The 24,709-nt window shown below is 33.9% G+C and overlaps 1 long non-coding RNA gene across 1 annotated transcript in view; it reads right to left on the minus strand.

Annotated features, from left to right (window-relative positions):
• Positions 1 to 396: 396 nt before the first annotated feature.
• The window catches only part of LOC132597615 (uncharacterized), a 57,317-nt gene continuing 33,004 nt past the window's right edge, over positions 397 to 24,709 (minus strand). Inside the window, exon 4 of the long non-coding RNA XR_009564621.1 lies at positions 397 to 1,517. This is a non-coding gene — a long non-coding RNA (uncharacterized lncRNA). The remainder of the gene's footprint in view (positions 1,518 to 24,709) is intronic.

Here is a 24,709-nt window from a genome sequence, read left to right on the forward strand (position 1 = left end):
TTGTGGAGCACAGGCTCCGGACACGCAGGCCCAGCGGCCATGGCTCACGGGCCCAGCTGCTCCGCGGCATGTGGGATCTTCCCGGACCGGGGCACGAACCCGTGTCCCCTGTATCGGCAGGTGGACTCTCAACCACTGCGCCACCAGGGAAGCCCAATAATACTTTTATTAAACCTCTTGCATTGTTGTTTTCAATATCTTTGTATTTATTTCAACAAAATTATTGTCTCACTTAAGCAACTGTGACATTAAATCAAAGCTAGTTTTAGTGCCTATATTTTACTATGCACTATGGTAGGAAATTTGAATGAGGACTTTTGATAGACAATAATATTAGTGCAATATAATATAACAATTAACTTTAAGTTCAAACAGAAGTGGGTTTGAGTTCTAGTTTTGACAGCTCATAGTTCTGTGACCTTGACATATATGTTTAATATTTCTAAACCTCTGCGGCTCTGGTTGTACAATAATAATAATAATACTAATAATGTATCCATGGTGAGGGTTAAATGAGATAATGCATGCAAAGCATTTATGACACTGTTTGACAACTTGAAAATACTCAACAAATTCTAGTTTATTATTATTACAATAGTAATGTAATGGCTTAAAAACTGTATTTTACATTCTAGGTTTAAAATTACTTTAGGAATATTGATTGATGACCATAAGAATTTCCAAACCATAACAAGGACATAATTGAAATAAAATGTTATGTTTAGTGGGCTGGGTCTAAACTGTCCTTTGTTGCTTGACAACAACTCTATGAGAAGTGGAAGGATTACTTTAGGTAATTTTAGTTTAGAGTGGCAGGAGTTAATGCTGGAAGTAGAATATATGGAATATTTGTCAGAACATTCCAGAAGCTTCTGAACATGGTTGTCTAGGCTGGGCAAGGAATCATACAGAAGAAATCAGAAGTCCCACTGTGAGAATAAAATATATAAAAATAATAAAACTGTTACTTTGAAGAAATTTATTGCAGAATTTAAGATCATAATTTCTCCTATTCTTAAGGATTATGCTAAAGATAAATAGATGGATGATAGTTATAGGTACAGATATAGATGTGGATGTAGATAGACAGATATAGATACATTTTCAAATGGAAAACTAATATTTCCTACGATTTTTCTTGGTTACATAAAAATTACTTAAGCTATTGTAGGAAAAGAGTGTCAGAATAATAGTCAAGAAAGCTATTGTTTTTAGATTTACATCTTCTGTGTGAACTAGATAAACTACTTGACATCAGAGTTTCAGTTGTTTTATCTGCAAGTCAGGCATGGTGCTGATTGTCCAATACAGATGTTATCAAATGAAAAGAATGGAAGATTTCAAAGCATCACACATTTTTTAAAGCTGAAGTTTTCCTGTCTCCTTCCGAAATGTCCCCATGAAGCTGAACACCTTGATGTTGACCTTACCTCCAAGCCTTTCTGGATCTTCCTCTGCCCCCATTCAGCCTCCACTGGAACTTGCTCAGGCTCTCTCATCATCTCTCTTTTAGATTCCTGCAATAGACTCGAAAATGATCCTTGGACTTTGTTCCTACCCTGCTCCCACAACACCCAATTGCTGCTGGAGTTATCTTTCTAAAACAGAGCTGGTAATTTAAATTGCGTAATGTATCACTAATCTACCTTTAGTTTGATCTTCCATCACTTGCTGCCATGCACTGTCCATGTTAGTTACACTGGTGTGCACATTATTTTGTGAATGCCCCATGTAGTTTCACCATGTCTGCTTCTTTTATACTATTTTTTCTGCCTGGAATTAATCTCTTTTTTTTCCCTCTTGGTTTGACAAAATTCTTTTGATCCATAAAGTTTAGCTCTTATAGCACCTTCTCTGATATTCCTTTACTCACAGTTTGTGTAAAGAATTTGCATATAGGAGCGCAGCCCATGGCATTGACTCTCTCTTATCTGTTAGAGGGCACATTTCCTACACTGAGGGCAGAGATTTCACCTTTTCAATTTTGATTCCCACGTGCTTAGTACAATGTATAGTTTAGCACATGGATTTTTACATTATTTGAATTACTCAGTCTAGAAATCAGAGAACACCATATTTAATTAATTGTATTAATAAACATATTCTTGTTGGTTTTGGAATTCATAAAGATTACTCTCTGTATATCATGCTTAAAGTTCATCTGGTTGCATTTGCCTTAGGTCTGCACTAATATATTTAGCGTTTTTGCAAATTCAGGGGAAAAAATACAACCACATTCACGTTTAACGCTAGCATTCTTCATATCTTACTGTCAGCTCTGTTCCTTTATTATTTAGTTATAACACAAAGTGTGAATAATGATGTTTGGGAGGTAACATTTTGATGTTTTATTAAGAAAGAGTGCTAAGCTGGTGAAAGTAAGAAGGCTCTTATTTGTAGCTGTTATCTTTCACAATACAATTATCTAACATCAGTCACTTGGCTAATAAGATGGTAACTTTCAATCATTAACTTTTTCTTTGAAAGGATATGACTTCCTAAGAATCGCACAGACAATTAGAGACAGAAGGCTAATTAGAAGTTGAACAGAAAAGACAGACAAATCTTTACTGCACAAATTCAAGATGTATGTTAATTTTTCCCTCAGAGTCACATAGTTATCTATTGTTCTTAAGAAGTCTTTTGAAGGACAATGAGATATTGCTACCAACTTATATAATAACCTTCTGGGGCCATGGTGATACGCTCCTTTATTTGTTTCTAAAACTTAATCACCAAAGTGGAGAAATAGAGATTCCAAAGAAAAGATATTTTGTATGGCAGAAAGAAATGATGATGAACAAAATAGATATGCTTACATAGCTTTGTGAATGACAAGCAGCAGAATTTCACTGCAATCATGAGGTTAACATGAATTAACACATTAAACTCAACACATATGAAGATGTTCACAGTAAGCTTATGCCTCTTCATCATTCTGTGAGAAGACAAATATAGATATTCATATTTGTTTTGTGCTGGTTTCAGCCTGTTGATAACTAATATCATGGCTGGACCCACCCTTGTGGTTCTTATGATTACAAGACGTCCTCAGAAATAACCATCAGGAAGCTTGAAAAAAGAAAAGGTTTATTACTTACAAGTCCTGAATATTACATGGCACATCTGGGGCCCCATAGGGTGGTCACATGTACAGAGAAAGAGAGAGAAAGAGGGACAGAATGCATGAGTCTGAGGTTCTACTTTTATTGGGGTTGACGGTGGGGACCTAGGGTTTCAAGACCTCACTCTTTATTGGTGAATTTAAAACATAAGATTGGAACTTTAAAATACGGAAAGAGAGAAAACAAATGGCCCAAAGGTCAGTTATCAAAAGCAACCAAGATCTTTAAAACAAAGAGGTCTGGCTCTTTACCTAGTCCTGTGGCTGGTGTTATGTGTATTGGAGAGAGCCATCTTTGAAGTGGATGCTTCTTTGAAGTGAATGCCTGGGCAATCAAAGGTTAAGTCAGGCACTTGCATTACAAAAAGAAAAGAAAAATGTCAGGGCTTATACTATACTAGCACATAGCCTGAAGTTGAAATCGTGTTGAGTTAATCAGCATCGACAATGGTGTAAGGAATTTATAAGAATCTTTTATTTCTTGGAAGATGAAAGAACAATGTTTTGGAAGATAATTTTGAAGTACCCAAAATAAAATAATAGGTAAATAAAAAAGATATAGTATTTTAAAATACGGACTCAGAGGTTCTAGAAAACTCTTTTCAATTCTATGTCCTATAAAAAAAAAAATGTTGCCTACCCTTCCAGTTCTATAAGGATCAAGCTATTAGCCATTGCAGCTGCCCACCCACCGACAGTGTGCCTGAGGGGAATTCAGGATGGAGAAGAACAGAAAGTACCATGTGCTTTAGATATACTAACCCCTAGGTAGTTAAAATACATTTCTAAGGAAAATTTTAAACAATCCTAGATTCATGTATCTTCCCATACATAGAAAAGCACTAAAATGATTTACTTGAGATGTCTGTTCTTTGTGATTAGCAATAAGCACTCGTTCTATGCTTGACTACATGTTTTCCCCAGCAAAACAGTTCATATTTACGTGGTTCCTGCCATTCCTCTTCAGAACAGTTTCTCAGAGCTAGCTGAGAAGCTGTCTCTCGAGCTATAGTCCTCAGTAAGACACCAAATAGACTCAACTCATAGCTCTTATGTTGTGGGATTTTTTTTCAGGCCAAAAAACTCTATCATGGACTGGCCATAAACACCGAGTAAGGCACTTAGGTTCTCTGAGTGATAGTTTCCTATTACATAAAGAGGTGCTAGGCTTTGGATCTAGTGTATTGTGTTGTGGTGAGGATTAATTAAGGGAATTCATCTAAAGTACTTAGAACCATGTCTTGCACATTATAAATGCTCGATAACGTATAGCCATTTGGAAGAAATGCATATTGGAATTTTTACAACATACTTAGAATTGTAGTTACCTGATTCTTTTTATTTCTGTTGCAACTTAAGAAAGTATATTATATTAACATCAGTAAGAGATATATAAAATATGACACACATATAAGGAAACAGGTATATACATACATGTGTATAAAGACTATCTATTCACATATCAGACAAGTTGAACTTGAGAGGAAATAGTGTATTATAGATAAAGGATGGTTATAAGTATATCACAAATATTTAAATCATTCCACTTTAAAATGGAAATAATTTATTTCCTCTGCCTATACAAACAAAAGTGTGATGCAAAAAAAAAATGTGAAATAAGGTAGTAGCTTTTATTTATATAGTTTGGAAATATCTATTGGTAATATTTACTAAATCACCTCATAGGTATTTTTCTATGAATATGCAAACCCAGGTATGTTTTTAATGATAGATTATTGTTGTTCATACAGTTTCACAACATTTTTCATTTAAAGATCCCTTATGAATTTCAAAATATTAATTTATATAATTGGTGGAAATACTTCTATTTTGTCATTGTCAATATATATTACATTACCAAATATACAGTAGGTATACCATAAATATTTGTTAAAAAATGCATGCCTGAATATTTGTATCATCACATCTTTCCTTGACAATTAACACAGATCTATATTATTTTTATAGGTGAATTTAAATAAATTCTATTAATGTACATTTATTTATCTAAGTGACCCACTCTTGAGGAACATTTAGGTTGTTTCCATATTTTGCCTATTTTAAATAAGAGCATGATCACACACAGGACATTAATCTTTACACATTTTACTTGGTCAACACCAGAGATTGAGATTGAGGCAGCTGGTGCACAAACTGGCAGCCACCTTACCTGCACTCTGCAATCTGAAGATCAGGAAGAAACCACCAGAACTGTTGGCTCCAAAGTACCTACACACTCTACTCTCCCGCTAAGTGGTTGCCTTGCTCTTGTATCCTCTTCTCTCTCTCTCTGTCTCCTTCTCTGAGCTTTCTTCTCTCTCCCTTACTTTAATTCAGTTTTCAATTCAGAACTCATATGAATACATCTGATAGAAATCTAAATCACATATAGAAACCTAGCTGCTGTGAACTCAGGGAATACATTTCTTTGCTTTCTAATTTCTGCAGTACAGGAAGTTACAGAGGAAGTAGATTGGGATGGATGATGGATAAGCTCAAATATTGAATATGTCACACCCCTGGCTCTGGCTCTCCAGTGTTAATCTACAATAAGAAATGTAGTCATGGTTTCCCAGATATTCTACAGCACACTTCCAATAACTCTCTCTGGTGTCTGGAAAAGCAGTTACTGTTAACGCCTGATATCTTGCTTCAGTTTAGTTCAATTTGTACTGTATACCTCAGACACTTGAAGTTTTCGAGATGCAATTTCCTGGTGCAATGATGAAATTATGGAAATGTATTTCTCTTCAGCAATTCTGTTTATTTTCTCAGAGAGCATAGAAAGCCTGTTCTTTTCAGATATCTTCTAAGCTATTCCTTATAATCTATTTAAGGAAAATAGTTACCAATATACTTTACCAGAAATGATCACTTTAATTTACCAATTTGGTGACATTGAAAATTTTCCCGTATGTGAGTGTGAGTTTTGCCAAGTATAAAAACAATCACACAGCTTGTCTCTACAAGGTTTCTAATTTGGAAGCTGACCTGAATGTCTTGATCTAAAGGCCATTTAGTCCTTTAAAATGACATATTTTAAAATCAGATCAAGACATTTGGGTCAAGCTTCCTCTATCTTGGTATTATTGACATTTTGACCCAGAAAATTATTTGTTATGGGGACTATCCTATGGAGATGTTTATCAGCTTCCTTTGCTTCTACCCAGTAGATACCAGTAGTACCTTCAGTAGGGACCAAAAATGTCTCCAGACATTGCCAGATGCCCCCTGGGAACCATAATTGCTCCTGATGAGAATCACTATCTTAGATGTTATTTTTAGTGTTATTACTAGGTGAATAAACATCACTATTACAAAGTTCTAAGTTCTAGAGTGGTTTAGAGTTAACACAATACTAAAGATTAAACAATCTTATTGAAACTTTGGATTAAATGTTTACTTGTGAAAATATTATAGTGTAAGGGAATTGACAGTGAAGGTAAAAATATGTGTGTTTTGATATCCTTAGTTCCTTTATTCTTTTGCTTCAGACTGTTAACCCTGGTCCCAATTTAAGAAAGTAAATGAGTGTTAGAAGGAGGCCTCACTGCTTAACAAAATGCATGATACATGATTGTTAACTTTATTTGGGGGCAGAAAACACGACTATTAGTTTTCCTGCACAAAGAAAATCATATATTTATCATCACTTACCTAGCTAGAGTAAAGATATCTACCTTCATAAATAAAATCAACTTAAATAACATTCTTTTTATAAACCTGATCTCTCATTAAAGGGGATACAATGAGAAAGGAACTATTGATACATGTGAAACAAGGGTCAGATATGCATTTGTAGAGAAGTCATGTGTATGTCTAAAATACTTGTATATTCACTAATTAAATTAAAATAGGGTGGCCTGGACCAGAAACTATCAAACTTCTAGAGGAAAACATAGGCAGAACACTCTATGACATAAATCACAGCAAGATCCTTTTTGACCCACCTCCTAGAGAAATGGAAATAAAAACAAAAATAAACAAATGGGACCTAGTGAAACTTAAAAGAGTTTGCACAGCGAAGGAGACCATAAACAAGACCAAAAGAGAACCCTCAGAATGGGAGAAAATATTTACAAATGAAGCAACTGACAAAAGATTAATCTCCAAAATTTACAAGCAGCTCATGCAGCTCAATAACAAAAAAACAAACAACCCAATCCAAAAATGGGCAGAAGACTTAATAGACATTTCTCCAAAGAAGATATACAGATTGCCAACAAACACATGAAAGAATGCTCAACATCATTAATCATTAGAGAAATGCAAATCAAAACTACAATGAGGTATCACCTCACACCGGTCAGAATGGCCATCATTAAAAAATCTACAAACAATAAATGCTGGAGAGGGTGTGGAGAAAAGGGAACCCTCTTGCACTGCTGGTGGGAATGTGAATTGGTACAGCCACTATGGAGAACAGTATGGAGGTTCCTTAAAAATCTGCAAATAGAACTACCATATGACCCAGCAATCCCACTACTGGGCATATACCCTGAGAAAACCATAATTCAAAAAGAGTCATGTACCAAAATGTTCATTGCAGCTCTATTTACAATAGCCAGGAGACGGAAGCAACCTAAGTGTCCATCACTGGATGAATGGATAAAGAAGATGTGGCACATATATACGATGGAATATTACTCAGCCATAAAAAGAAACGAAATTGAGTTATTTGTAGTGAGGTAGATGGACCTAGAGTGTGTCATACAGAGTGAAGTAAGTCAGAAAGAGAAAGACAAATACTGTATGCTAACACATATATATGGAATCTAAGAAAAAAACAAAAAATGTCATGAAGAACCTAGGGGTAAGATGGGAATAAAGACACAGACCTACTAGAGAACGGACTTGAGGATATGGGGAGGGGGAAGGGTAAGCTGTGACAAAGTGAGAGAGTGGCATGGACATATATACACTACCAAACGTAAAATAGATAGCTAGTGGGAAGCAGCCGCATAGCACAGGGAGATAGCTCGGCGCTTTGTGACCAGCTAGAGGGGTGGGATAGGGAGGGTGGGAGGGAGGGAGACACAAGAGGGAAGAGATATGGGAACATATGTATATGTATAACTGATTCACTTTGTTATAAAGCAGTAACTAACACACCATTGTAAAGCAATTATACTCCAATAAAGATGTAAAAAAAAAAACCCCAAAAAACGAAATGAGGTATAGAAAGTCTGAGCCCTTTTCAAACCTGAAACTTAAGAGTGACTGAATTTCATTATTAAATGAAAAAAAAAAAAAGCTAAATGAGGTAATTATGTCTTATTATTAGCACTAGATCTGGGGTATGTTAGACTCCAAAAAAAGCTTCATACCTCCCTTTCATTAAGAGAAGACTCACATGGATCACTGTGATTCTGAAGGATTCTATTATTTAAATGTTGGTGTCAGAGTAGGAAGTCACAGAATTATATGATTTCTGAGTGGACAGCTCCTATAAATTATTTGGTTCAAGGGGTAAAGCCTGTACCAAAACCAAGCTTTGCTTTCAGTTTGGTGTCCTCTCATCCTTTTTCATTTCTAATATAATTTTGATTTTTATCTATTATTCATCTTAAAAATTAAAGTAGAGCATGTCAAAAACAAATAGGGTGGCCTGGAAATAGAGATGGAATTCCAAGGTCTGTTTATCCCAGGCATATTTTGAAATATTACTAAATATAATTGTTTATTTATTAGATGATATTATAGTATAAACTTTAGCCTTGATTCATAGCTTGTGAAGTGTAAGCTGTTAAGGAGAAGTAATTATTGTAACTTATTAATATTCAGTGTTACAGAAGTTATTTTCCATAAATTGTTCTTTATGATAAGAAGTTTTGTTTAGAAATTGTATCATTTTTCTTAAATATTATACGAGTTAGAAAGTGAAGTTGATTATTTATTAAACATAGCAAAATGACATGCCACTTTGATAAATTAATGGAAATGTCTGTTTGGGCTTAATTATGAACTAAAGTGAGAAAAATTTTAATACATTATTTTTGTTTGGAATATGACAGTTTTTGTTCAATATCTTGAATTTATTCATTTTTTGCAAATGACATGTGGTTGAATAAAACTGTATTTAGGTTGCATTTTCTAAGACGCAAATTGATCTTACCAATTTATATTCTAGGAATGTCTCAAAAGAAGAAATAAAAAACAGAAAATAAATATGAAAGATAATTCCAGAAAAATAAACACAAAATATCCAGAATCCCTCCGAATTTAGCATCTTTTCCATTTATCTTTACCAAGGTAAGAACTCCATATATTTACATTCATGATTAGATGAGGGGAAAATAAGGTATTGCTCAAATGTTATGCCATATTTCTTGACCTCAAAGTTATTCAGACAAATACAAAAGAATGCACATAAAAGTTTTTAATTCAAATGGTTTGCAAGGTTGTTATTCAACTTTGTGTAGTAATTGGTGTTCGTTTTAAGAGCTTCACAGAATTTTACATTTCCCATTACTTGTAGTAAAATTCTTTCCTAATTGTTCCATGGGATTTGTTTTAAATTAGAGTTCATGCCATTTTTAAATCATAAAAATAAATGGAACATGTCAATGCAATAAAAGTCATTTTCTAGCACAAGCTGAAATTGTCCATTTTTATCTTGTATGAATCTCTTAGTATAATGATTCTCCTCAGACATAAGATTAAACATGAAAGTGTTCTTGACTTCTCTGAAGTAACACACTGGAATGCACAAATACATTTACCAGTCACTTCATTAATACAAGTTTTATTTTCTTTCCCTCAACTGGAAAGAGGTTTTCTGTCTTTTTCTCTTGTAACCAGTATTTGCATCTCATAGTGTTCATTTTTTACTACTTTTATCCTTTTCTGCTTTTGTCCTTTTAAATGTTTGCAAATAATACTTTAAAGAACTGAGCAGTTATTTAAATGCAAAGATAAGTTTTTAAAATATAATTATTTGTATGTTTGCATAAGGGCAGAAAAAATATACTGTATATATATATATATATATATATATATATATAATATATATATATGAAATTTTTACCTCTCCTTATAGCCAGGGTGATAATAACACCTATAAATCTTTTACACAGTATCCATACTTGCCAACATATGACTCATTGAAGCATTCTTTTAACAGACATTTATTGACCCAGGACTATTTTCAGTGATGGGGCACAGTGGTGAGTAAGACAGGAGGGTCCCTGATTAGTGGAGTTTACTCCACTAGTGTTGAGCAGGTAAGCAACAAACAAAAATTAGCTCACTAAATAAATGTGTTTAATAATGATTGTCTGAAGAAAATAAAGCAGGTTAATTAAATAGAGAGTGACTTGTGGAAAACATAGTGTGTCATTTAAAAAAACATTTTTTCTAAATCCTGTAATTGAGTCTACATTCGGCATTTAATATAGAAAAACAAAGCATAGTTAAAGAATTAGAAATAATATTTATATAGGGTGTGGAAAGCTGACTGTTATTGCATTTTAAACCTAATTTGCTATGGGGGAAATCCAGTTTTAAAATTTTCAGATTTAATGCACATGTCTACTTTAGGGAAAATAAATTTCATATGTAAAGGAAGATTAAGGTGAAAAATAGTAAAGCTGTACAGCTGAGAGACCCTGCCTTATTACACTAACCATATACTGATTATATAATTATCCTCTGCAGAGACTGGGCTTTTATGATGGAAGAGCACAAATTAATGCAGAAAAGAAATTTACAAATAAATATTTCTATGCAGAAAAAAATTTTTTACCACCATCTAGCTATTTCCTCTACCTCAAATTCTGTCCCTGACAATACCATCAGCTGACCTATCAGTGGCTTTGCCTAATTTACTCCTTATCTCATTGCAGTTTAATTAAAGAAAACGTCCAAGAAACATTTTTCTTATTGTCCAAACTAGGTCAGGGCTTACAATTTACTCTCATAACATCACATATATTTCTTCATCATCACAGTCATGCTTCTGCTTGTTGTATCTTTATTGATGTGACTTAGACTATCTACGCCCTCCTCCCCTTTGGGCAACTGGAATACACCTGAGTGACCTTGAGCTAGCTATATTTACTTTTAGACTAATGTTAACAATTAACAAAATCAAAAAATTTAAAAACTTTCAGAAGAAAAAAAATACACACACACAGACACATGTATGCAGTAAAATATCCTAAAATTCCTCAATTCCTCTCAAGATAATTACAATTTCTTCCCTCTGAGAATTATGAAATCTGTCTCTCATTCTGGGTCAATCTTAAAATATCACATTGGAATTGTCTCTTTTTCATAATCATGATCCTTCTACTTTTCTTTATGTTTATCTTCCTCCTCTTTTCACAAATAGAAAAATTTAGCATTATTGAAATATTCATTTCCAAGTACTACCCTGACCTAATGCAAAGGTACTTCAGCCAAGCAAATTGAAGAAAGAATTCTTCCTTGAGGAGAAATGTTTCTGCTACAGTAGTAAACTCCTTGAGGGCAGAAGTCATATTTATTTTCTCCCATTACCCAGCACAGTGCCATGAGATAAACATCTATTGAATATTCATGAATGAAAGGGTAAAAAGAAAACAACTGATATGGAAGAGACCCAGCTTTGTGGGAAGAGTATCACCATTTGCTTTTTGCATTATCATTTTTACTTTTGCAGTAGAATATGAAAACCCCCAAAATTAATAAAGACTGAAGGGGAAATAATGCAGCTGTGGAGTCTTCATTTGAGATTCAGACTGCCCTTTCGAGAGATACAGAGCCAGGGCCATTTTAAATAATAGTAATTATTAATCCTGGACTTAAAGACTACATTTCCTGCAAAAAATATTTGAAACATGATGAAAGAACAATAGGATTGCTCCCAAAATAGTTAAAGAAAAAAACTGTGACAGTATCATTGTATTGTCTCTTGGCTCCAAACTCATTCTTTAATACCTTCTCTGTAATCCTGGTAGAGTTCTGTAAAGCATTTCTCCTTCTGAGTGAGCATGATGGTAAACTTTCCCAGAAGAGGGCGTGGAAGGACATTGCAGGAAGAAGGGCTTCTCTTGGTTCTGGCCACAGCAGGGCTGGTCAGTAATGTATATGTGAGGACATTTGGTTGAGCTTTGCCCAAGTCACACACCTACAGTGCAGGGACCCTCGCAGCAAGCCTGCAGCCCTGGCCAGACACTGTCTTCTGGCTGTCGCTTGCCTGTTCTCTGGAGTGTTGCTTTCTGCTTTTCCTAGCTTTGATCATGGCAACTACACAGTTGGCTGCAACCATCCCTCTCCAATGAGTTCTGAACTCCAACCACTGGGAAGTGATTCCTCTTTCAAATTTGTTCTTTCTTGGGTGCCCTCCTTCAGCCCTAGGAATGGGTTTTCCCAAATAAGCACAATAATTATCAAGAAATCACAGCCAGCCAGACGTGGAATGAATTACTTCTGTTCAATGAATTTCAAAATCGCCATGATCCTTTACATTTATTTTTTAAAAATTTAAAAGACGATGTTGAATTTTTAGTATTTTGCTATGATGTAGGTTACAGGCCTCCAAAATAAGAGTGCCAAAGAACTTCCAAGATGTTAAAACTGATAAGTTGGAATAAAAATTAGCTAAAGTTAAATGATAAAACCACGTTACAATGATTTCTTTTTTTTTTTTTTCTTTTTTCAATTACTTATAGACTATGGCTATGTCTACGGCTACAAACTTTTCAGTATTAAAATGATGCAGGCTACACTTCTTAGAAGGAGAAAATAGGGTCAAAATTTTATTAGTGATAGACAACAGTAGTAAACTATTTCAATATTATTTACATCTTTCTTCACATATACTCTTCACAATATCTAACTTCATATTTTCTAACATTTGGATTAAAACTGCTAGTATTAAATTTGTAAAAATTTTACACATTTTAAAATTGGCTGAATCCTCTACTGTATGTGTGTCTGTCAGTTACCTGAGCTTGAAGAAACCATCTCCACAGGGGCTACTGGTTTATTATTTAAAACTCTTCCTTGATATGAAAGGTAGTTTTGCATTGAGGATTCAGTAAATTGAAATATGTAATTAAAGTATTTAAATTACAGAGTTTATAATTTTGTGAGAATGATTAATTAATTTTATTACCTTTAGATACCTGGTATCACATAAGTATCTTATTCCTTACCTGGCTCTTCCAATTCTTAGCTTACCAGTAATGCAAAACTGTAGGAAAACTCTTCATACAATATAAATAGAACAATATAGAACAAGTCTGTCTATCCCTTTTCCTCTTTTTTAAAAAACAAATTATTATTGTCATTTTTTTGGTAAAATAGACATAAAATTTACCATTTTAATTTTAAAGGCATTAAGTACATTCACATTGTTGTACAACCATTACCACCATCCATCTCCAAAATGTTTTCATCTGAAAACATTCACCATAAAGTTGCAAACTGAAACTTGGTAGCCATTAAACAATAACTACCCATTCCATTCTGTTCCACATTACACACTACTTCCCAACCTGTATTTTTCCACTCACCAAAAGGCCATAGTCATGGTTCCATGGCAATAGATGTCTGTGACAGTACTATATAACACTGTATATTCAAATGTATATGCTTCCTGGTGAGCTACTCATCCTGAGCTTCTTTCCATAAGAGCATTTAACAAACTGTCATAAGTTCACTTCTCTGTCACCCTAGAGAAGTTGAACTTTGTAAGTATAGAGCAGAGGTCTTACTCAAATGTTTATCTTTGGCCAAGCATAGTACCTGGTTTGCAGCAAATGATTGATTAGTGAGTGGATGAGTTAGTGAATGAAAGAGGAATATCAGCTCCTTGGACTGAGAAAAAACGATACAGTTGCTGAAGATTCTGGGCAGCAATTTCAGAGAAATAAATTACACCTAGAAGGTTTAGTGAATAACTAAAGCCAAGGGTTTCATAGTGTACCTATAAGAAGTACACTATGATTTCTGAGATACGCTGATATTTTGTTTCTTAACTTATGATGAACTCTCAGAACACATGAGTTCATTTTGCTGGTATTTTTTAGTTTTAAGCAATACATGTAGAAATGTCACTTTGTGCTTATATTAATATAATTGTTTATAAAAGACCAGTTTTGACAAAAATTATATATGGTAAATTGCAAACATAATTTTAACAGTAACTATTTCACTTGTTCAAAAGAGAACAGCAATGATTAATAGTGAATTCAATAATAGAGGTCCAGAACCAGTTGTGTGTAAGCTAAGAGATCAATCAAAGAAATGGAAAACAGAAATAATTGACTTACAAAGAATGTCTGAGAGCGTGGAGGCACATGCAATAGTCTCTGGTAAACAAAATCTGGCTGAAGAACAAGCTTTGATTCCCTTCTCTTTATCTTTGTGTATCTACTGTAGAGGTTTGCCATGTGATTATTGTGAGGCTTGCATAAAACATCTTATAGCTATAACTATTTTTTACTGATAACTTAATTTCAATCACATAAAAAACTCTACTCTTTTACTTTCCTGTTTTATGTTTTTGATGCCATAATTTACCTCTTTTACATTGTGTATCCATTAAAAAATTATTGAAGCTGCATGCTTCTCCTTCTCTTTTCTTTCTAGTACTCTAATAATTTGCAGATTGTTTCTTCTGATGGTAACCCCCTAGATCACTTGGGCTCTCTTCACTGTTTTTCATTCTCTCTTCGTTGTTCTCCTCTGACTGGATAATTTCAAAGTTCCTGTCTTTTAATGCAGATTTTTTTCTTCTGCCTGATCCATTCTGCTATTGATGCTTTGTATGGCATTTAAAATTTTTCACTCATTGTATTTTCAGCTCCAGAATTTCCTTTCGATTCTTTTTTATTATTTCTATCTCTTTGTTAAATTTTTCATTTTGTTCATGAATTGTTTTCCTGATTTCATTAAATTGTCTTTCTATATTTTCTTGTAGCTCATTGAGTTTCCTAATTACATCTATTTTGAATTCTTTATTGGGTAAATGGCAGCTGTTGATATCTTTTGGGTTGGTTATTGAAAGATTACTGTGATCCTTTTGTGATGTCGTATTTTCTTGATTTTTCGTGTTCCACCTTAAGTCTTTACTAACTGAGAGAAATACCTCTTTGGGAGAAATTTCTCTTTGGGAAAGAAATACCTTCCTTCAGCCCTGCTAAGGATTCTGAGGCTTTCTCAGACCTTCTATGGATATGCCTACTCCACACATTTTGCTCTCTGTGTGGCAGAATTCTTAAGCGTATAGGCTTTGGCTCAGTCCTGTATAGCCAGGCCATGTGCTGACAACCTCTCTTTTACTTTCCCAAAGGCATTCTCTCCCAAGCCCGAAGATTCAGGCCAGATTTCTGCACATGTTCATTAGCTATCTGCAAAAGCTTGCTCTTGCACTGTCAAAAGTGTGCGCACAGGGAGATCAGCTCCGTGCTTTGTGACCACCTACAGGGGTGGGATAGGGAGGGTGGGAGGGAGACGCAAGAGGAAGGAGATATGGGGATATATGTATACATATAGCTGATTCACTTTGTAATACAGCAGAAGCTAACACACCATTGTAAAGCAATTATACTCCAATAAGATGTTAAAAAAAAAAGTGTGCGCAAGGAATCAGTCATGGAGTGGGGCTGGGGGAGGGGTAGGAGTGGGTGAGGTGCGTGGATTACTGGGGGTGCCCTGGGCCAGCTGGGGAAATCAGTAGTGGCTTGTGGGTAGGCCTCCTGCTGCGTGTTCACTCACACTCTCACTTTTCCCTGCAGGAGAAATCACAGGCTGAGAATGGCTCTTTTTTCACTGAGTTATCACTTTGGGAGAGGGTAATACAGGTAAAGTCAAACTGCCCCTCTTACCTTCTCCAGTGCACCCAATCTTGTGGGTTTTACAATCAGTGGTATGCTAAAACTTCTTTGCTGAACTCCTGGATTTCCACAAAGGCTCTCTCATCTACGGTAATTGTTCTCCAGCAGCTCCCAGACTGTGGCCAAGAGAGACTGGAGCCAGTTCATGGGCACTTCAGGGTCCAGAGTCATGACCAAGGCATGTGTGCCTATTACCTAGCATATGGTGGGCAAGAGTCCTCCCGGGTCCCTTTGTGTATGGTGCTGATGACAGAACCAAAGACAAACAGGGCTTCAGCAGAGTCTTCAGGGTTATGTAGTTGTTTCTGGGTCTATTGTTGGGACCTCAGTGAGTGAATTAGCTATCTAGGTGCAGGCCTGTCTTCTCAAACTGGGTCTTCCTGTTTTTGGATGAACCTGGAGTTTCACAGTCTCCTTCCTGGATCCCACAGTTCCCACAAGTGTACTTTTGTCTGTGGATGGATGCCAAATTGCTATTTTGTGGGGAGAATACAAAAGAACATCTTATTTACCCATCTTGTTGATGTCACTCCAGTTGTTCTGTTTTAAAAGTTGTTAACGTTCATGCATTCATGTATCAAAAGTGCCTCAGAGTGTGTTTTTTAATTTTTATCCAACTTGCCTTTGACGTCTATTGGAGATGGATATTCTCTGCAGTGCAGAGCCGTGTGAAACTGCATTTAGCAGGGAAGTGGGTGTATCTGCAACTTTTGTAACAGTTTGGATTTCCTTTCCCTCCACAGCTTCATTAACAGTTCAGTGTCTTTGAGGAAAGTTTGACTGAGGTGTCCCTATTAGGAAGGGATGCTCCAGATCTTCAGACCTTTGATCATTTCTGTTTTACATGGTGTTTTCCTATCAGACATAGGGTATTGCCAGAGTTGCAATGAGTTAATCCTCCAATAAATGCAGTCAGCATAGCTTAATTTGAAATAAAAATGCATGATGTTAATAAGCTTAACTTTCCAGCAATGCAGCTTTACTTAATGCAATCCCTCTGGGAGTGTACATTAGACTGCAGACAGCAAATTTGAAAAGTCATAACTTTATAAAAAGTTATAAATATTTTGTTTAGTGTTATAAGTGTATTTATTATGATTATAGTAGTTTACATACTTATCAAATACATGACTATTATTTAAGACTAAAACTGTGTGAATTACCAAATGGATAAATTAAGGATCAATAATAGTATCTTTTACACATTTGTATTAAATCTGAACAATTATCGAATCTAATTGTCTTTAAAAATTAAAATGCAGATTACATAAGCAGAAAGGAAAATTTTCCATTTTTATTAAATTTGTCAGTTGTTTGCTGTAAGCTTCTTATATATAGGTAAACACAGTCATGAATATATATTGTAGACCTGGGAACTATGTACCACTAATGAGAGGATTAAACTGATTATCAAGATTTTTAATAGTCTGGTTAAATGTACAAAGTATCTCTCTGAAAAATACCCAAGTCCACATTTTGCACACAATTTTATAGATTCGTCAACTGTCTACAGTCTTGACATGGACCTTTTAAGTACTATGATCTTCAAGTTGAGATACTGCATACATGCACAGATTATCTCATATTGTCATGTGAAAATCTATAGAATACCAGTGATACCTTAAATCAGCTTACACGTACTCTTAGTACAAAGAAAGCTACCTAATCAGAAGGAATTTATTGCAGTATTTATGTTATTTATTGACTAATCTATTTGGGGAAAATATTATTGATATTTGAGAAAAACATATCCTTAGTAATAAATAATTGAAGCTACAGTGTAAATATTGCCATTTAGATAAATATTCCAACAGCTATTTCAGAGTACCAAATCCTTATTTCTAACATAGAGAACCAAATAACTATTATGATTTTGCACCTCTGTAAACTCTGGGACAGAAATACAACACAGTGTTATTAGACTTTAACAGGATACTTCAAAAAAATTATCCTGAACCCCAAACCACTTTCATTTATTAGTATGAAGTATCTCTATTAAAATATGAAGTAGAACACTTCTATTGCTTCTCATTTCACTCCTTTTTATTTTCTGAGAGTGAAATTGAAAGCATGGCATATTCCCCCTTGATTATTACATAACAAAAAATTGGGGTATGTAACTAATCCATCAAAAATGGTTAAGGTTAAAAAATATTTCTAATCCATCAAGCAAAGACTTAATAAGTCAAGCACATTTATTAAAATATTGAAATAGTAAAACTAAAACAGTAATAATAATAATAGTGATAATAAAAGAAACTAATTTTAACCTCCTCTATACTGTGCATTATGTTAAGCTCATTAAATGTACTGTCCTATCTAAAAATAACTCTGCAAAGTAATATAGATTCCAATTTTAAAGGGAGGAAATTGGAAAAATAGTAATATCAGATGTCAAAACAGGTGTCAAAACATAATTCCTAACAAATTTTATCTGGTTTCAAAATTTCTCTTTGTAATAGGCACAGTGGCATCTCTAAAGACAAATAAAAACTTGATCAGTGTTGCATTGCCTTGAGTTTATTGTCTTTGGGTAATTTTGAGCTTAAATTTCATTTTTTCTCATTGTTCCATTTTGAAAATAAATTTTAATATTGTAAAATAATAAATGAATTCTTTTAAGATTTAATCACAGCATTTTTTGTTTATTTTAAATTTAGATAGATTTCACACATCATAAAATTCAAACTTTAAAGTGTAAAATTCAGTGATTTATAGTATATTCACAAAGTTGTGCAACTATTTTCATATATAATTACAGATTATTTCCATTAATCCAAAAAATAAATCTTGTGCCTATTAATAGTCAGTACAAATTCCACCTTCCCCATCCCTTGACCACCATTTATCTACTTATTTTCTCTATTGATTTGCCTATTCTGGACATTTTATAAATAGAATTATATAATATGTAGTCTTTTGTGTCTGGCATCCTTCAGTAAGCATAAAGTTTCCAAAGTTCATCCATCTTTTGGTATGTATTGGTAGTTCATTCCTTTTATGAATAATATTTCATTGCATAGATATACCATATTTGTTTTTCCATTCATCAGTTGATGGAAATTTGGGTTTTTCCCACATTTTGGCTTCTGTGAATAATGCTGCTATAAACATTAAAATATGCATTTTTTTCTGGGTGGACCTATGTTCTCACTTCTTTTAGGTATGTACTTAGGAATGGATTTGGCTGAATCATATGGCAATTCTATTTTTAATTTATTATGGAACAACTAAACTGTATTCTCTTCTCATTTTCCTTTTTCTTTTGGTGTTATATTGCCTAATCCAAGGTTTTGAAGATTTACGCTTCTTTCTAGGAGTTTTAGTTTTACTTTTACATTTAGTTCTTGGATCCATTTTGAGGATTTTTTTTGTTTGTATTTTTTGCTTTTTGTTTTTGTTTTGTTTTGTTTTGTTTTGTTGTATATGGTATGAGGTAGCAGTCAATATTCAATCTTTTGCATGTAGATATACAGTTGTCTCAGTACCATTTATTTAAGAGACTATTATATTATCATTCAATGGTCTTGGCACCCTTTTCAAAAATAATTTGACCATAAATTTTTCTATGTATTTCTGAACTGTCAATTCAATTATTTTTTTGTTGATTTTCACTATTGTTTTTCTCTTCTCTGTTTTGCTAATTTAATTTCCTTACTTTTATCTGGTTTGAGTTTAGTTTGCTCTTCTAATTCTAGTGTCTTAAGGTGGAATGTTGTGTTATTAACAACCTTTCCTTTTTTTAAATGGAGACATTTACAGTTATAGATTTCTTACTAAGCACTACTTTAGCTGCATCCCATAGGTTTTGATATGTTGTATCTTTATTCATCTCAAAATATGTTCTAATTTCCCTCGTGATCTCATCTTTTTTTTTTTTTGCTGTACGCGGGCCTCTCACTGTTGTGGCCTCTCCCGTTGTGGAGCACAGGCTCTGGACGTGCAGGCTCAGCAGCCATGGCTCACGGGTCTAGCCACTCCGCGGCATGTGGGATCTTCCCGGACCGGGGCATGAACCCGTGTCCCCTGCATCGGCAGGCTGACTCAACCACTGCACCACCAGGGAAGTCTGTGATCTCATCTTTGACCTATTGATTAATTAGGAGCATGTTGCTTAATTTCCACATACTCATGAATTTTCCAGATTTCCTTCTGTTGTTGATTTCTATTTTCATTCCACTGTAGCTGGAGAAGATACTTTGTGCAATTTCCATCTTTTAAAAATATATGAAGACTTCTTTTATGACCTAACATGTGGTCTATCCTTGGATAAAATTTCAGGTGCACTTCAGAAGAATATATATTGTGCTGTGTTGAATGGTGTACTCTTTAAATATCTGTTAGGTCTTGTCTTATAGTATTGTTAAAGTCTTGTTTTTCTGTTTATCTTCTGCCTAGTTTTTTAATCCATTACTGAAGATGTCTTATGGAAGTGTACAGCTATTATTGTTGAAATGTCTATTTCTCTCTTCAAGTCTGTCCATATTTGCTCCTTATATTTTGGATTCTATCGTTATGAGAATATATGTTTATAATTATAGCTTCAGGATAGACTGACCCTTTTATTATTATAAGTTGTTTTTGTCTCTAGTATCAGTCTTTGAATTTAGGTATATTTTGTCTAATATTAGCATGTCTACTCCTGCTTTTTTTAAGTTATTTTAGTTATTGTTGATGTGGAATGCATTTTTCATTCTTTTACTTTCAAACTCTTTTCTAGAAACTTGGGTGTGTCCTCTGTAGCCAACATATAGTTGGATCATGTTTGTAATCCATTTAGCACATCTCTGCTCTTTGATTGAAATGCTTCCTGTATTTACACTTAATATAATTACTGATAAATTAAGAATCTGTCATTTTTCCACTTGTTTTCTGTTTGCCTTGCCTTCTTTTTGCTTTTTAAAATGTTATTCCCTGCTACTTTCCTTTGTATTAAATAGATATTCTCTAGTATACCATTTTAACTTCATTGTCATTTCTTTTACTACAATATTTAATTATTTTCTTACTGGTTGCCCCAAGTTTTACAAACTACATCCTAATTTGTAACAATCTAGTTCAGATTAATACAAATTTAACTGCAATAGTTTACAAAATCTTTGCTCCTATATAGCTCTATTTTCTTCCCTTCCTTCATACTATTATTGCCAATTGTTATACATTGTATACTCATCAAGACAGATTTATAATTATTGCTCTATAGAGTTGTTACAGTAGTCTTCTAAATCAGATAAGGGGAAAAAGTGTTACAGACAAGAAATATATTTATTTATGTTATTTTTTATATTTACCTAAGTTATCATTACTGTTGCTCTTTATTTCTTCATGTTAATTCTAATGTCTTTTCATTTCAGACTGAAGTACTTATTTAATATTTATTCTAGGGCAGGTTTGCTACCATAAATTTTCTCAGTTTTGTTTATCTCAGAATAAGTTAGTACCCTTTTCATTTTTTGAAAGATGGTTTTACTAGATATAGAATTCTTAGTTGAGAGAGTACTTTTCTGTCAGTACATTGAATATATAATCCCCATGTCTTCAAGACTCCATGGTTTCTGATGAAAAATTTGCTATCAATATTAGTGTAGATACCATGTACATAATGAGTCATTTCTCTTTTGCTGTTTTCCAAGATTTTCTCTTAGCTTCAGATTTCAACTGTTTGATTCTAATGTGGATTTCTTTGAGTGTATCCCGTTTAAGTTGACTGAGTTTCATGGATGTGTAGATTAATATTTTCATCAATTTTGGGATTCTTTTAACATTATTATCTTCAGATATTTTTCTGCCCCTTTCTTTCACTCCTCTCTTTCTGGTAATCCCATTGTGTTGATTTCTTTATGTTATCCCTCATATCTCTGAGGTTCTATTCATTTTTCTTTATTATTTTTTTCTTTTTGTTCCTCATACCGAATTGTCTGAATTGACTTAATTTCAAACACATTCATGACCCCTCTAGTGAAGTTTTCATTTCAGTTTTGTACTTATTACCTACAGAATTGCCATTTTCTTTTTTATTAGTTCTTTTTATTGATATTCTCTATTTGGTGAAACACTGTTGTCATGCTTTCCTTTAGTTCTTTAGACATAGTTTCCTTTAGTTCTTTGAAGGTATTTAAAATACTAGATTTAAAGTCTTTGTTTAAAAAGTAAAGTTTCCTCAAGACAGTTTTAGATGACATTTTTTTAATGGGCCTTACATTCTTACTTTTTGTTTGTTTTTAGCATGTCTCATAACTTTTTGGCTGAAAATTGGACATCTTTAATAGTATAAAATGGCAACTTTAGGAACCAAAGATTTTTGTTATTGTTGCCATTTGTTGTTGTTTTTGTTTTTGCTGCTGTTGTTTGTTTAATGACTTTCCTGAACAACTTCTGTGGATTCATTATTCTGTGGCTACTGAAGTCTCTGGTCTGTCAGCTTAGTGGTCAACTAATGATTGGATATGATTTTCTTAAATTTCTGGAATCAATAAGTATTCTAATCTTTGCTGAGAGACCCTATGTGCACATTGGGGCATGTCTTCAATGCATAGAGAGGCAGTTCACAACTATGTCTGAGCCTTTCTTTTTCATTTATGGAGGTCAGCTAGAGGTAAAGCTTAGAGCTTTCTCCAGTCTTTTGTGAGCATCTGAATAGTTATGTTTATACATAGCTTTATGCATGTGGGTGGTGTTCTAGATTTCCAAGAATATGTCAGAATTTTTCAAAGTCCTGTATGGTCATTTTATTCTCCAGGTTTTTCATTTAAGTATTTTGTTATTTGTCCCAACTCATACTGCTGCCTAGTGGAATTGTGATGTTAAACTATTGCTGTCGATTGTTTTCAGCAAACACCCTCAAGGGAGAGGCTGTTTGCACTGGGCAAGCTCTGAGTCAGAGCAAATAAAGACAAGACTTACAAGTGGAATTTTTTAAGGAACTACCAGATAAATTCAGGATAGTTATCTGGGAATGGGTCTATTAGGGAGTTCCAAACTTGTTCTGCCACCTCAAGTGACTGACTGCTGGGTTTTCACTGTTATTAAAGAGTTGTTAGTTTTTAATGCTATTATGGAGCTGGGAAGAGGGTGATGGGAATAAATCAAGTTAAAACACCACAAACCTCACTGTTCTTACTGAGATTTACCTGTTTTTTCTTAATTAAGTACTCCCCAGATTGTTGCAAGCTTTTGGTTTATTCTCAAAGTTCTGAAAAAAAATGAGTTTTGAAAAATTTTGACAATGTTCCCACTGCTTTTTCAAAGGATAGTTTTCAAAGCTTCTTCCTGAAACTTTCCTGCTGACAGCACTCTTTATCTGATTATTAAGCTATAAAATGAAATGGCTATCAACCTGCATATTTAAATTAACAAATTATGTTAAATGTCTTTAAATGTGCTTATTAAAAGGTTACTGTTTAATTAATTAACTTATAAATGTCTATGTGCTTTATGAAAAATCAAATAGGAAAGCAAAATCAAAATGAGTCCATATCTTAAGTGTATATTTAAATTGAATTTGGAAAAGCATTTACTACATGGGAATTTAAATCCAATATTTAATTCTAAAGAGATAAATAGAACTAAATATAAAAATGGTTACTAGAATGATAAGTAATTTCGTTGTTATGTGATAGTTTCTAAATTGAGATAGGTTTCAATTTTAGAAGTAACAGAATAAAGTTGGAAATATCGTAAATCAAGCCAAATGCTAAATCAGGCTCAAAACCCAATTTTTATGTTATGTTTCCCCAACTGCCTATTAACCATACTATGATTTCAGTTTCTTGGCAATATTGGCTGGATAAATTTTAGTTTGATATATCTTAGGTGTTTAAAATAAATGTTCTGAGTTCTAGCTGCATCAGCTTTGTTTAAAATATTATAACTAAATATACAAAGGGATTTTAATTGTTCATTGTTTCCATAAAATAAAGCACACATAACAATTTTATACTGACCAGGAATTTTAAAGAAAATGATTACTCTGTGATTTCTCATTTCTACTCTTTGAATGAATAGGCCTTTCTTTCAAACATAAAAATGGCAGATTGCAGCTCCCCAGCAGCTCTATTTTGAATTCTAGCTATTCTAAAAATGAACACTGCTGATCAGCTTCTATGTAAATTTCCAACATTCGCTATTCTATTTTGATAGCTGAATACATTGGAGGACTAGGAAATAGCAACATCAGTGTAGGTAAGGAATTTATTTGACAAAGGAAGGACCTGAAGATTATCCTCATTATATAACAAGTGCACAAAGGGAGTCACAGTGTGTAACTAGCCAGGTAAAACCACTTATTGATATAAGCATCTGAATTACATTTGATTATGGCCTCTTAATTTTAATTCGTAACAAATGGTGCATCACAATCTCACTCTTAAGACCAAAGTAGAACTATTATAAGGCTTCTGGCTTGAATGAAATACCCAGGGTTGCCAGGATACCACTGTAGGTGGCTGCCAGGGCAGGCTACAGTAGTTTGTTGAGCTCTTGGCTGGCTCAGTGTTAAGCCTGCTCACCCAAAGCACTGAAAAATCAGTCTTTAAATTCAGGAATAGTGAGATAATGTTTTTTTTTGCTCAGTCCTGAATTATGTTTATTCACTGTTTTTCCCTAAAATCCAAACCCTTGCTATTGCCGAAAAACGGTGCTGAAGACCTAGCTGAGTTGCAAAAACATGGCTTTTCTTTATTTCAGTTTTGTTTCAGGAAAGAATACACTTTAATGCTCAATCTCATTAATTATTAGAGAAATGCAAATCAAAACTACAGTG

This window comes from Globicephala melas, chromosome 7 (assembly GCF_963455315.2).
Source record: "Globicephala melas chromosome 7, mGloMel1.2, whole genome shotgun sequence".
Taxonomy (NCBI): domain Eukaryota; kingdom Metazoa; phylum Chordata; class Mammalia; order Artiodactyla; family Delphinidae; genus Globicephala; species Globicephala melas.